The 14790-nt window shown below is 42.6% G+C and overlaps 1 long non-coding RNA gene across 1 annotated transcript in view; it reads left to right on the top strand.

The window, feature by feature from the left end:
* Positions 1 to 14788, top strand: part of LOC119702402 — an 80173-nt gene extending 65385 nt beyond the window's left edge. Inside the window, exons 2-3 of the long non-coding RNA XR_005257352.1 lie at positions 13684 to 13813; positions 14286 to 14788. This is a non-coding gene — a long non-coding RNA (uncharacterized LOC119702402). The remainder of the gene's footprint in view (positions 1 to 13683; positions 13814 to 14285) is intronic.
* Positions 14789 to 14790: the final 2 nt, after the last annotated feature.

Here is a 14790-nt window from a genome sequence, read left to right as displayed (position 1 = left end):
CTTGCTAATGACTTCTGCTTTTAAATTATGTGTTGAAACTTCTGAAATTCATCAGAGGCAGTCATGCTAACATTTTTACAACAGTAAAAAAGGACAGCTAGGGTTGGAGGAGGGGAATAGGCACTTGCAAATCATTTAGTAGAACGACTCACTAAAACCCCACATTCCTGCCCAAGAACTGTGCTTTGGGCTATGGACCCCAGAGCTCAAGAAGGGAATTTTAGTGAGGTGTGCCATTAGAATGAGCAGGAAAGACAGTCCTGTCACAAGATCAGTGCAAGCCAGGGTAACCTGAGGTCAGCACAAGCAGTTCCTTAGGTTTACAAGGGTTTTTTTCTCTTCCTGTACCTATACAGCCTTTGAGCAGTGCACTCAGGGCACAGGCATTGGGTCAGCAATGTCTCTCTGCTGCCTCCAAAGATGGATTATCATGTGAGGGGGACACACAAGACTTGGGCTGGCAGCATTGCTCTGCTCAAGATACCAGGGCATTAGGTATGCTGAAGGACAGGGGTTAAAGCTTTCTTGGTATTCCTCAATTGTTTCATTTTATTTTGGCATTGATGACTCTCTTACAATCCTGTTTGTCTGCAAGCCCCAAAGCAAGTTGTCCTTCCCTGGAGCTGGCACAGGAGAGCAGGAGAAGGCACTTCTGCTGGTGGCTGACAATCCTGTGCAGCGAGACCCTCACCATGGGGTTTTTTGAAAGCTCACAGCCCTCAGACATTGCCTGAGCTTTGGCCTCACTCTTTTTCATTCATAAACCAGGAGCTAACAAACACCATTTGCACTTTTTTTTTCCTGTGTTTTTATGGTGAGGTGGAAAAAAAAGTTCTTCAGGTGGTGGTGTTTATTCAAAAAATAGCATAATATTTTTGTTTCAAATAATTGGAATTACCCAAACCTACAAGCCTTCCCTGTCCTCTGTTAAAACTGACTGCAGCTCATTTTGCAATGGGGCTGTCTTTCAAATGTAAACCCAGTAGACAGACCCCTTGTCTCATTTCTCCAAAGCTACAGAAGACTCATTCTCACTTTTGATTCAGGCTGGACTTGAATAGGTGACCTGTCTGAATGGGAAGGACTTTTCCAGTTGCTTCAATTGCTCACTTTACAAAAATTTTGATCTTGCTTCCTTTGATGTATTTCTACTGCTAACCTTTTTTTAAATGACAGATAATTCAGTGTTTTTCTCAAATGCCTTGCCTTTACTGAGAAGCTCCTTGATACAAATCAGCCATTGTTGTATTAGGGAGAGGTTCAAAGCTATGCTTGATACTGTAGGGCAAGCTAATGGCTCAAAACTAGAATCACTACAAAGAGTAGGTGTCGTTTTCTTTTTTCATCCTTTTTTTTTTCCTTTCTGCTCAAAAAAAAATTGGCACAAAATGTATTCTCAGTAGTCAAGCGTGCAGGAGGGCGAGGCGGTATTTATCACAGCAGCCTTAGTGCTGGAAAGGGACCATTTCAAAAGGACAGAGGATAAAAAGCCATGAATCAATATTGCTATGTGCCTTCTGCTGCTGTTTATTTGAATCCATTTGTTTTGCTGACATATTTCCCATGTGGCTGGAAATGCTATTTCCTTTGATAGCATCAGCAATTGATGTGTTGCGTTTGCTGTACAGCGAGGTGCATCACAGGCAAAAGGATGTCACTCTGCCTCTGCCTCTGCTCTCGGAAAAAAGGGCATGTTTCACCTTTATCTCCCAGCCCTGCATGATGGGCACGGGGTTCTTGCAGGCACCGAGCTGACAGACAGAGAACAAATTGCTGTTGACCAAGGGCACACCGTTATTTTCGTTGCACGGGAGCGCTGGGATTCTGTGCGATACAAGTTCTCCTGGAATGAAGGCCACTGAGCCCGGGCAGATCTGCTGCTGATACTGGGCACCTGGCAGTGGTGGGGAGATGATCCCTGGAGAGAATTTCTGTGAGGTTTTAAAGCTGGAAAGGACAACTGCATGAGAAGCCAGGCTGCTTCACTGGGTGATGCTCCCTTCTCTGGCCACGTCTCCTGGTTACCTCCCTCCTACTGAAACACATCCCTTAAACCCAAACAGCTTTCCATTTGCTGATGGAAGTGCTGTAACAAATGGTGTATGTTTATTCAAAAGTTGTCTAAATCCACAAACTTAGAATGCAAAGAGCTATAAAAGATGAAGTATTTCACTAGGGGTGGATTTGGTCACACTTTGTATAACAGAGAATTAATTTTTTAATATCAGCTTCGGGCTGGTGTTTCAACAAACCCACAGCTCCTATGAGTACATGCAGACAGGTTTTGTTAAGCTGCAAACTAGGTTGATGTGTTGTGCAAAAGTAAGAGGAAAAAACTTCTATTTGTCTGATTTCCTTTCAATGCATGTTCTGAGAAGATGACACTTCTGCTGAAAACTTCCCACTCAGGCATTAGTAATTTTAATGAATGACATCCCATTTTGTGTCAAAAAGGCATCTTGGTCCCTGTCATCATTACTGGTGTATGGAAAAAGCAATTATATTCTCTTTGAGATTCAGCAAGGGAAGAGCAGCTTTGCAATGAATCACAGAACTATTTATGTTTGTGGGGAGCACAGGGGAGAGTGGAGTGGCAATTGAAAACACTTTCTGTGTTTTGCCTGCTTTCAGTGACCTAGAAAAATGTTGGGGTTTTTTTTGGCTCTCCATAGTTACCAGAATATCCATTTTTCTTTTTTTGTTTTGTTTTGTTCTCAAAGCCTGGCACCTGCAGGAGGTGTTTTCTGAGCTCTTTGAGCATTGGATCAGTAAATGGGGAAGAGCACATCCTCTCTTTGTAAAAATGTGCAGTCTCCTATAGTTTTTCCTATTCAAGAGCTGCTCAAAGGGACATACCTTTCAAACATAATTCTTGCTATTCAGGAGGTGGTGCTGAACAAAGCTGAGGTTGGATACTGACCTCTTAAAGGGAATTCTTCCCTTTTCATCACAAAGCTGGTTGCATTCCAGCTCAGAATGGCTGCTGCTTCTGCTTTTTGAAAGATGGAGAAGCAGACACCAACATAAAGGGACTTGACCTGCCACATGCTATTTGCCATTTACTTGAGTCTTGCTGTGCACACTCATACAGGAATAGTGAATCTCTGTTTTCAGAGCAGTGAGGGTGTGGAAACACATAAATAAACTGGCATGGTGAGGTTCACCTTCAGGAGACTTCTCCTGTTGTCTGGACTGTTCTTTTTGTTCTGTCCAACATCTGCTCAGTGAATTGTGCAGAGCAGAGATTTGCTGCCAGATTGCTCTCTTCTCTGCTGCTTGGTGCAGCAGAGCCCTGGCACTGGGCACGTGTTTCCAATAGACTCCTGCAACAGATGATAAATGGCCTGAGTGTTGTGGTCCCTTCTACCAGGGCTGTTCCTACTGGATCAGGCTCAATTCCATCAGGGCAATGTGGAAAGCCAGAGAGACTTTCTGGCAAGTTGCAGAGAAGGAAGAGCTTGTGCACAGCAGCCTGGGCACACTGGGATCTTGTAATCAGCTTTCCTGAAAGGAAGGATGTGCTGAATGGCACACACAAGCTGTGGTACATCCTTCTCCTGACTGCCCAGGACTGCCACTTGCCCAAAGTGCCTTGGCTTTCCACCTGTGCAGCCAAGTTGTACTTCTGGTAAAAGCAGAGCATCAAGGGCAAGATGGAGAGGGAAAAGGGCTTGTCATGCCTGAGCCTTATCTTCACAGAGCCAGCACGTGTAGGGCTTTCACACCCTGACCTGTGAACCAAGAAAAGTTCCAGGAGCTCCTGACTTATCTGAGGTAAGTGTCCCAGACTGCTCACAATGCAGGGTGGAAAAGAATACAGAAGCTTTCACCATTTATTTAGGTGGAAATTTTGAATGCTTGAGTCCAAGGCAGCTTCCAGTTTTATAAATTTAAAAATCACCAATTTGTCTCTGGCATCCAGCCCACAAGTTAGCAGCTTTAGTTCATTGCAATGAGCTGAAGTTCCTGAGCTTTTCAAGAGTTCACAAACACTGAATTCTGAGCTCTGAGTCTTGTGGATGTAGCATTTCTTAGCAGGATCTGAAGCGTGTTCTCCTAAACCATATTTGACAGGTGAATGCAAGAGAGAAAATGTGGTTCCAGTGTGTATATTGAAAGCAGATGCAGCAAACTGAGTTCAGTGGCTCAGAAGGGGGTAGCTACTGCAAAGCTTGACATAGAAGATAAATTATGAGGTGCTATTTCTGGCCTCTGGCAAAAAGAAAGGTGGGTGATAGAAGATTGACTTGAAAACAATCACTTTAAATGATTTTGGAATTGTATGAGCTGGAGATGTGCTGCATTTCACTGATGGATGAGTTCAGAAGCTGACCTAATTCCCCTTATTATTGTCATATGGGCTTTTCTTTACCTGTTTCACTTACAGAATAAACATTTAAAGAAAACTTAAAGTAATTTCTGTCTGTGAAAATAACACATATGACAGGCTATTTGCAACCTCTTTTATTTAAGCTAGTTATTTAAGATTTCTAAGTATTTAATTTGCTTTGTCTGATCCTGTTAGTTCCTCTACAGTGATTTATTTGTTTAGGTTTTTGTGGGTTTTCTTTTCTTTGTTTGTTATATTTTTTTCACATAGATGTTAACTTCTTCCATAAAGCAGCAGATAGATGTTCACCTATAATGTGTTAATTCTCATTGTACCTCATCGGAGAATGCATGAAGGAAAAGTCTATGAAAGATGGTTAGATTCAGCTGAGATTTTGCTGTAACAGCAGAGCAGCCCCTTCTCTGCTTTCATTAATTATGTACTGCAGCAGTGAGTTTTGCAGCGAAATTTCCACATGCCTTAAGGGACACTAATGAATACACATAAAGAGAAGTGATATTACCGTTCCACTCCCTTTTATTTACTTTATTTACTGTAAATAAATCTTATTTTGTTTCTATTTCCTCCTGCATTGCTTTCCATTCACTGTGTTGTTTTGTAGCACCTCCATGATGATTTTGATCCTGCATGACATTTTCAGCTGATATTTATTAAAGAAATTGCAGCAATGAATTAAGCTATTTAAAAGCTTAGTCCCTCTGTTCTAGACTTAAGCATATGTCAGACTGGTGGTGTTTGGAATGCTATACTGGCTCTGCTGCCACTATAATTCTGCCAGCAAAAGTTCTCCTGGTAAAGATTTATGGCTTAGAAATTGTCGTCTAACAGCAAAACAGAATGGTTTTGACCACATGAATATAAAAGAGTATTTTCTTTGAATTCTGCTTTCACTTCAAGGAGACATGGATGAAGCCAAGTGGATAGGTCTTTGATTTAGGGATAAAATCTGTCCTGGTGAATCAGTCTTGAAGCAGGGAAGGAGCAGCTTGCAAGAGGGCGTGGCAAGAGCAGAGAAACTGATTGACCTGAAGCATAATCTGTTAATGCTACTTATTACCATGGAAAAACCAAAAACCAGGATTGGATTAGATTTATTTTTTTTTTTGGTAACATCAGAAGATGGCAATTAAAAGGTGCTTTAGTCCCAGACTGCTTTAAAAGTCTTCCTCTTGTATACTTATTTCCTGATAAGTTCTACCGGTTTGACAAATAGCTGATAGAAGAAAAGGTGTGAATTTAAAACATGGCACATGTAAAAAACCTCCTAGGAATGCTTCTGCCTTTTCTTATCTTTTCTGCTGATATGCTGCCAGGAGCTCTATATTTATTTTTTCTTTCATTCTGGCGTGAAGTCAGAATTAGTCTTCAATAATTCTCATCTATGTTCTTGCTAGTTCATTGCTTTCTTTTATTACATAGTGTAATATGTGTCATTTGCATCTAAATTCCTCCAGTCTGTGGCGAAGTTGGGACAAATCTGCTACTAGAAATTAAAAAAAAAAAAAAGAAGCATAATTTTGATGGGAAAAGGCTGTGGATTGATTAATTCCCTTACTGTTGCAATACAGCAGCTGGTCAGGGATCAAGACCTCACTGTGGTGGGGGCTGTGGAACAGAAAGGAGATGTCTGTCCTTCCCAGACCTCACTATCAGACAATTAATGAATGGACACAGACAGGGAGGGAGGCACAAGGACACATGAGCCACTCTGAGTCAGAGGGCTGCAGCAAACCCACAGCCTAACACTTCAGGATGTTATTGACGTAATGCCACAGGAGAATTATAAGGATAATGAGAATAGTTTCACAGATACTTAGGGCTGCCTGGGAAAAAGCACAAAGGTGCCTAAGTGAGTGTTTTAACAAGTGGGAGATAAGGGCTTTTATCCTGAATGGATTAGAGGACAGAGTTGGTTTCCTGACACTTAATGAAAGACAAGAACTGCATCATAAAGAACCTTGAAAGTGAAGCTTCTGTTTGATGCAATGGAGAAGAGGGTCCAGAAACCCAAGAGGGGTCTGAGATGGTTTAGGTTTGATGGATAAGGGGGGAACATAACCATGTCTTTTGAGGGGAAAGAAAAAAAATAGGCCACTGTAAGAGAGGAAAGAACCTGCTGGGGAGAGCTGCACCTTTGGGGGTTTAAGAGAGGGTGGATGCCAAAATGTTACCTGAAGCAGTTCTCAAGAAGGGCAGCAGCCAGGTGGGGTGATGGGACTGTGCCCAAGGAACAGGAGGGAAGGAGATAAGGTTGTGAGTCCAGAGGAAGAGTTAAAGATGTCTTTGAGGTTTATGATATGCTGGGGTTGTATTGCTGCCAGAAAGGAAGGGAGGAGAGAAAGTTAAGCCAGGGACACAAACACAACATGGGCGGGGGAGGAGAGGCTGAAGGGAAGAAATAACTGAAGAAGTAGGAAGAAAATTAGAGAGTACTGAGTAAAGAAGCCAGACAAGACAAGATTGTGGGTGGTGAATGATGCCAGAGCTCTGGGCAGACTGAAGAGGATGAGGCTGAAGCACTGATAAAGAAGTTTGATTAAGATAAGGCCACTTGCTGTGCTAGGAAGAGCAGTAATCATGAGGGCTAGAGGCTGGCATTTGTGTGCCTTTGATCCTTGAATAACAACACATGAAAATCCCCTGCATTTTTTATTTCTGTGTTTAACCTTGTCTCTAAAACCCCTTGCATTTGTGTATTTCCTTTCACCTTGAAGTATTTTACAGAGGGAACATTAGTTTGGCGATTTAGGAGTGAACCAGAGCAGGTGTCAAATCTGGACAATGCAGAATGGAAAGTGGGAAGCAGCAGCAGGTCCCACAAAATACATGGGTGAACCTTCTTTGAGAGTATTAAATTGAAAGCAGATTAAAAAACCGCTTTTAAAAATTAAAAATTAAAAATAATTCTCTTTAAAGCCTTCCCCACCATGACAACTTACAGGGAAAAAAGTTTTAGTGGACCAGTATCTCTTCTCTTATAGCCCTGGAAATAAAACAGTCAGGTTTAAAACTGAAGGCATGATGAATTCGTGCATTATCTTCCAGCAGGAGGAACTATGGATGCTCTTTTTCCATTTCCTGAGAAAATACAAATAATGAGGAAGTCGATATCCAGTATCTGATAAAAAACAAAGACTGGGTGCCCACTCTTTTGTTGCTGCACAATGGCAGCTTACGCCAGCCCAGATAAGTGCTGTGCAAATTATTTTCCAGAATGCCTTAGATGTGAAAGCCAATGACAGATGTGATGAAGAAAGCTTCCCTAGTATCTGATTAAACAGTCCTAGAAAGGCCTTTTCTTGAAATAGCAAGAGAATTGCTGCTTGACACCTAAAAATTGTGCAAGACAGTAATCAGCAGCAGGGCTCTGCATGGTAGGGCAGCAAAACATTGCTCTGTGAGGAAGGTGCTACTTGTTTTTTTCTCCTTCATGTATGGTTTTCATTTCTGCAGAGATTCTTTCTCTCCCCCCCAGGCTCCCTTCCCACATTTCCCCCTGAGAAATTCCATTGTGGCTACCACAGCTATATTCTAAACCTTCCAGTAATCTGCTGCTCACTATTGGTGAGGATGCATTACACCCACAGAGCCATTATTCAAGCAAATCCCTGACTTACATTATTACTATTTCTGTTTCCCTGTGTTATGGCTCAGAAAACGTCTGCTGCTCTGTGTTGAGCCCTGCAGATGACTGGCTCCACCTCTAGGCCAATTACAGCTGGCTCTGCAGGCTGAGAGCTCTCCTTGCTCAGGTTTTTATTTCCATTTAGGAGAAATCAGACCAGGTTGTTTTGTTCCATAGATGGCTCTCAGTCACAGGCACATTTCTTCTGTTACACTTACCTGCCAAAAGTCTAGGAGGAAGGAAAGTTTTCACTCTATTCACTCTTATCATGAAAAACCCCCAAATATTTCCTAAGCTTCACACGTAAACATGTGGATAATGTCCCTTTAAAAAAAGTTTCTTACTACTAAGGGAATCCTATTGGTATCAGGTAATATCAAAATACTTTTTTTTTTTAAATGACCAAAGTTCTCATGCTTTTTTACCCAACACATCTTTATATTTGCATTCTCAGCTAAAAAACTGGAACGGGAAACATGGGTTTCAGATTAAAGTTCAAAACCTTTGGGAGATTCTCTGAAAATGTCACTTAATGACTTAATGCATACACTAATGCATCTTATTTTACTGGAACCAAAGTTCTCATGGACTCTCACATACTCTCTGAATACATTCTAAGAAATTAAATACTTAACAACAAAAAGAACAAAATCTGCACCGGGAAGTCTAGAGTTTGCTTTTGATAAATGGGTTGCTTTTAGAGATCTTACAAGAGATTGCACACCCGAGTGGAGGCAGAGGCTCAGCAGAAGATTATTGGGAGATAATGGAGCAAGTCAGATGAGAAAACATGATGAAATAGCAGAAAATTTACATGCTATTTTGCTTTTTCCTTTTGCATTAATAAAACTGAACCTTTTGTGTTTATTTCCAAATGGTGCCTGTTGCTGGATGTACCCACGTGCTGGATGTGCTTCCCATTCCTGTGGTCCCAGCTGTGGGCAGCTAATGCCAGGCTGGGAAACAGCACTGGTGAAACAGCCTGGGCAGCTCCAGGTGCCTGGTTCTGAAAGGGACTGAGCACATTTTCAGAGTCCTTTCTGTTGCTTGTGCTGGCCCAGTGTCACCCAGATTGACAGAATCACAAAATTCACAGAATCACAGAATGACTGGGTGGGAAGAGACCTTCAAGATCATCGAGTCCAGCCCAGCCCCAACACCTCAACTAAACCCTGGCACCCAGTGCCACATCCAGGCTTTTTTTAAACACACCTAGGGATGGTGACTCCACCACATCCCTGGGCAGAACATTCCAGAACTTTATCACTCTTTCTTTAAAAAACTTTTTCCTAATATCCAACCTGTATTTCCCTTAGCACAGCTTGAGGCTGTGTCCTCTGGTTCTGTCAGTGCTGCCTGGAGAAAGAGCCCAACCCCAGCTGAGCATAGTCACCTGTCAGGAGCTGCAGAGAGTGATGAGGGCAGCCCTTTTCTGCAGGCTGAGCACCCCCAGCTCCCTCAGTGCTTCCTCACAGGGTTTGTGTTCCCAGCCCCTCACCAGCCTCGTTGCCCTCATTGATAAATGAGACTGGCTGACCAAAGGCCCAGAAAACAGCCAAAAATGAGGTTACCAATGAATAGCAGGCAATATATTTTATTATTTAACATGAAACCCCTTTGGTATTGGCTTATGGGATGGAATAGTCTGGTCATGCCTGTAGTTGGAAGGATTAACCTGTATCATGCGGCACAAATGCGCTTGTAGTGCAATTACACGAAAAGAATTGTGCTTTGTGTTGGTGCAAGAGCAAATATAGTCCTGTTTTACAGGGTACACACACCTCCCACCCTGCAGCCCTCAGGGCTGGGCTCAGGACACTGTTTAATGTGCCTGACTGATGCGACAGAGCATCCAGAGCATGCTCAGGGTGGCTCTGCCCCAGGGGACACGGCTGGGCTGGGCTCTCTTGTCCCCTGTTCTGTGGGCCAACCACTGAGCTATTCTCATATGCAGGAACTCGGTGACAGAGACCTTGAGATAATCCTGTTAAATAATTCATGAGGGAGGAACATGTCAGGACTTGGCAGAGAAAGGTGACAGGGTATACACAGCATAGGGCAGGTATGGAGTGAACCTTAAGCTCTGAGCTTAAACGGGGCACTGGTTTTATGGGAATATAAGTGAGGCTGGTCTTGTTAATTATGGCAAATTAGTGTACTCAGGGCCCTCACACCAGCACAGATGATGCAGGGAATGGGACCACTAGTGGGGAAACTGGAAAAATTTCAGTGCACATTTTCATTTTAAACATTTTCACACAGTTCTGGGTCCTATCCTCTTTGTAAGGCTGAGAAGTAGGAATACAGCCTTGCTGAAGGACAGAAGCAGGGCACACTTGAGCCTTACTTAAAACTATCCCACGTAGCCCAAGTGCAAATTATCAAGATGAGTTTCTGCATATGCACCCAGGGTACAGCAGCCGACCCTGGAGTGACCCTTTAGCTCATTTCAGGAGAATATTATCTGATTTGACTCCGTATTTGTGTTCTGCCCTGCAAAGGAGCTGTGTGGGACAGCACAGGGAAAGGACAGACATCCCTGGAGTACCCATGTTAGCTTTGATCAGAGCTCACATCTACCCTGCTGTTCCCTGGTTGTTCCCTGGCTGTCCCTGGTTGTTCCCTGGCTGTTCCCTGGCCATTCCCTGGCTGTTCCCTGGCTGGGTGCTTCTCTTCTCCGCCAAAGGCACCCTGCTGGCACCTGGCATGAACACACTCCTGCTGTCTTGGCGGGGATTAGCTGGAATTTCCTTTGTTCACAATAGGACTTCTGCCTGTGGCAAGGATTAGTCCTCTTGGTGCAGGTGATTTCTGCTTGTGCACTGACAGCTTCTGTCGAGCTCAGAAATTGATAGTGCTGGTCAAATGTGTTAACAGCCTTTATTTCCCAAGGACTTATCACAGAAACTGTGTTTTCCCATTGTTTTTCCTGCTTAGGCAGAGACTAACTGAGACATCATGAAACGAGAGACTCTGTATAGTCAGTGTTCACAAAGTCCATTCCATGACTGGCACATTTTCAGGAAAACTTCACACTGATCAGCTTGCCCAAAGTGGGAGTTGCTGTTGAAAGAGGTATGCCACAAATTGCCAGTCTGCAATGGGCCTTTCAGTTCCCTGTGCCTGAACAATCATCAGTTGTCAAAATATGTCTCAAAAATAATGAGCACCTAAACCTCCTTCTAGGTTTATCTGCTCTCTGCCAGCACTCAGCAAGGGGCTGTCCTATTAAGCATTGAGAGAGCTGTGTTGTATGCTCCTCCTGACGCACTGCTATTTAAGGCTCTGCCTAGCATTAATTTTTCTTTCTTGTTGGAGTTTTTTTCTTTTTTTTTTATTTGGTTTTTAGAACCAGAGCTATAAATCTGAAAAGCATTTTACACGCTGTGTTAGGGCTTGATTGAAATCCCATTGAAATCAATGAAAGCTTTCCTACTGACTGCAGTGGGATTGGTGCTTGGGAAATCAGGAGGAAGTGTCTTTTAAAATAAGAATTGTATCCATGTCATAATGTTTATTACCAGTGGCAGGAAATAAACCAAAACACACACATCTTTTCCCAATATGCCTCATATATCATTTAACTGCTACCTATTTATCATTTAACTGCTACCTATATACTCCCAGCTGGGACACAGAGTGCAGAAACAGCTCTTCTGGGCTACCTAATAATTCTGCTTTATAAACACAAATTGATGAGAAAAACAAAACTCCCTTATCTGATTGATACAAATGTTCAAAATTGAAATTGCACAAGAGGAAACATCTAGCAAGTGTCCCAGTCTGCTTCTGAGAAGCTGGAAGGAAAAGCTTCCTTATAGTCTCATTAGTCTCATTTCTGTGAAGTTCTGTGTAGAAAATATTTCTGTAATGCCTCACGCCTTCCATGGACAGGTACTGTTAGGCAATTTAAATTTGTAGCAAAGCTTTTGGCTGTGACCTAGTTATCAAAAGTCATGAGCCAAAAAAAAAAAAAAGAGAGAAAAAAAAAAGAAAAAAATTATGATGAAGATGTAAAAAACACTTGTGATACTTGTCTGGGTAATTACATGCAGATCCTGGAGACTGAAATGAAAGTGTGACATCTGCATGTTACTTTGTCATCGAAATTGCTGCAGTCTACTGACGAGCTCGTTACAATAGAGACAAGCCTCGAGTCTCCGGGGATGTTACAGAGACGTGAGGATCCTCAGGTCTTGTCAGAATTGAATTTTTATGTGGTATTCTCAGGTAACAGCAAAAATAATTATAGTTATGGTGTTTCAAAACCTGACTTTGCCAAGGAAGTATTTAAAGCCCGAGTTGAATTTTCACGTGCTGACGAGGAAAAAAGGAAGCGGTGCAGAGAAGTCTCCGTGCAAGAACAAGTGCTGCTGCAGTGATGAGCCCTCTGATAGTGCCTTTATCAGCATGCAGGCGTGTTTGGAATAGTGTGTGAGCCATGCCTGACTGTTGCAACTTGTTCTTTGCCTCATGGGAGGCGAGAAAGGGCTTCTTGTTTGATTGGTAAGATGAACTGCCTGGTTGCACAAGGCGATGGAGGAGAAAGGCTTGGTGAAGTATTTCCTAAGCTTTCTTGGATTCCTGCCACAAGGAAGTGCAGGGAGTGTAGTCACAGGGAATGGAATGTTGTGAAAAGGAATTAGAAGGGCAAGGTACCTTTAAAAATTGAGGCAAAACCCCCCAGCCAGCAAACCAACCCAAACCAACCCAAACAAAACCAAACTAAACCAAACCAAACAAAACCAAACCGAACCAACCCAACCCAACCCAACCCAACCCAACCCAACCCAAACCAAACCAAACCAAACCAACCCAACTCAAACCAAACCAAACCAAACCAAACCAAACCAAACCAAACCAAACCAACCCAAACCAAACCAAACCAAACCAAACCAAACCAAACCAAACCAAACCAAACCAAACCAAACCAAACCAAACCAACCCAACCCAACCCAAACAAAACCAAACCAACCCAAACCAAACCAAACCAAACCAAACCAAACTGAACCAAACCAATCCAAATCAACCCAAACCAAACCAAACAAAACCAAACTAAACCAAACAAAATCAAACCAAACAAAACCAAACCAAACCGAACCAACCCAACCCAACCCAACCCAAACCAAACCAAACCCCAGCTGTTCAGTAAATTACAGAGATGGCAGCAGAAATAGGTGGAGGCAGCAAGAGAGCATGAAAGAGAAGACATTTTTGAACTGAAAATGAAAAGCAGTAATTCTAGAACTGAAAAATGCTGAGTTTGTCCACTGCTCTTAGATGTCAGCATAAGCACTTTTGAAATTAGTAAAACAAAGATAAATCTCTGCTGATAAGAGTAAGTTTCTGATTCCTCCTCGGCTCACAATGTTTTTAAACACTGGCAAACAATCAGAGACCCACTCCTGAGATCAGCAAGAGCAGATGAGTGGGAGGCTACAGTGGATTTGCTCTGAGGGCTGAGAACACAAACATGCCTCCCTCGAAGCTGTGAAGATATGCAAACTCCAGTTACTTTTCTATGTGGTTATCAGAGTTGTGGTTATCAACACTTACCTAAGGTGGAAATGCTTTGCTGCTTTAGCTTTCCAAGTTTAACATCCATTACAAATGACTGTACTGATACCTGCAGGACATTGCACATCCAAGTCACTAAACACAAGTTGCAGCAGAGTGAACAAAAAGGTCCTGTCTGTTCTCTTTCCAGGTGTGGGAAAGGTGTGGATAGAAACAAACCAGCAGCCAGAGCAGGCTTGTGAATTTGCTGAAGCTGTAATCTGAGATGTATGCATGATGTGCCAAATCAGCTTCTGGACTCTGAGACCAAATTGTGACTGGTAGGTGTTTACCAAGATGGAAAATGGGGGGAAATGTCTGCTGGTTTGAGCAGAGCATTGATGTTCAAGGTGTGATTTTACATCTGAGGAAAACACTCTTATTTCAAAAATGTACAGTTTCCCCCATGCAATGGGAACAAACTATTTTCATCTCTTGCCTTTATCAAAGCAACTTGAGATGGTTCCACACTGCTGTGAAATCAGCGGCATCTTCTGCTTTTATAAAACAGAACAACTTTGTTTCAAGCTAAAATAGAAACTGGTGTTTCTACTTGGAAGAAAGATGATGTGCTTTTCACTTTTTATGGGACATTTTGGAAAGAAGGCAAGGCACCTTTGATTTTATCTACATTTTTCACTTTTTTTTTTTTGTTTTGTTTTTGTTTTGTTTGCCAAGCAAGATCAAAAACACACACAGTGGAAATATATTTTTAGTAAAAACCCACTACTCATTTCCATTCTTCCATCACAGTGCCCAGGCGAAAACAAAAATAAAACTTAAAGTGTACTTGAAGCCAGCTTGAAGGCAATATTATCACAAAATCATGGAAAGTGAAGGGGTTGGGAGGGACCTTAAGGACCATCCATTCCCAACCCTGCTGCCATGGACAGGGACATCTTCCACTGGACCAGGCTGCTCAAGGCTCATCCAGAGTGCCCCTGGACACTGCCAGGGATGGGGAATCCACGACTTCTGTGGGCAACTCATTCCAGCGTCTCACCACACTCACAGTAAAGAACTTCTTCCTAATCCCTGACCTAAATTTTGCCTCTTTCGATTTCTATCCGTTACTCCTTGTCCTATAACTACAGTTATCGGCGAAGAGCATATTAAAAAAAAATACTTTTTAATTGTTACATTGTTTATTGCCAACGGGTTTATACATTATTTGTGCGGGTCGTTCCCCCTTTTAACAGGAGAATGGAAGGGAGCAGCGCTGCGCAGGCACTTCACAGCTCCCGGAACAGGCTGGGCT

This window comes from Motacilla alba, chromosome 6 (genome assembly GCF_015832195.1).
Source record: "Motacilla alba alba isolate MOTALB_02 chromosome 6, Motacilla_alba_V1.0_pri, whole genome shotgun sequence".
NCBI lineage: Eukaryota > Metazoa > Chordata > Aves > Passeriformes > Motacillidae > Motacilla > Motacilla alba.
The sequence above is the reverse complement of the archived record's forward strand: the minus strand, read 5'-3'. Positions and strand labels throughout refer to the sequence as shown.